Here is a 633-nt window from a genome sequence, read left to right as displayed (position 1 = left end):
CTCGACGCAGCACAGGAGGAAGGTGACGTGGGTAAGCCGAGGGCCCTCAGTGACACAGCCCTGCTTTACCCAGCTTTGCCTCCTCCAAGCCGCCTTCGCTGCAGAGGAATAATCCATAACTGGACTTGTCACGGTGATGAGCCCATCAGGAAATCTTAGCTTTATTATTTCTATGACCATATCTTCTAAATGAAAAAATCAGACAAATGGTCTGAAAACAGAAAAAAAAAAAAATCCTCCATTTTTACAAAATGCCAGTTTTTGCATAATGATCTGGTCTTTGGAACCTAACCGTGTCAGTAAGTGAGGAGTGGGTGGGCACACACAGTACTGTTACACACCTGGCAGTGCAGCTGCTTTGCGTACAAGAGCCATGACATACACGTGCTACTTGTCGGAAGCTGTTGCTTTTGCCACGTCCCATTCCCTGTTCTCCAGTTGGGAATTTTGAACGTTTTCACCATACTTACTCAATCTGTATACTGAGCAAATAATCTGAGAAGCTGGACTATATGAAGAATGTGGCATCAGGATTGGAGGAAGGCTCGTTAACAACCTGCAATATGCAGATGACACAACCTTGCTGACTGAAAGTGAAGATTTAAGACTACAGTCTTCAGTGTGGATTACACC

The sequence above is a fragment of the Orycteropus afer genome, unplaced genomic scaffold, assembly GCF_000298275.1.
Source record: "Orycteropus afer afer isolate SDZICR_OR568_19922 unplaced genomic scaffold, OryAfe1.0 scaffold00420, whole genome shotgun sequence".
In the NCBI taxonomy this organism is placed as follows: domain Eukaryota; kingdom Metazoa; phylum Chordata; class Mammalia; order Tubulidentata; family Orycteropodidae; genus Orycteropus; species Orycteropus afer.
The sequence above is the reverse complement of the archived record's forward strand: the minus strand, read 5'-3'. Positions refer to the sequence as shown.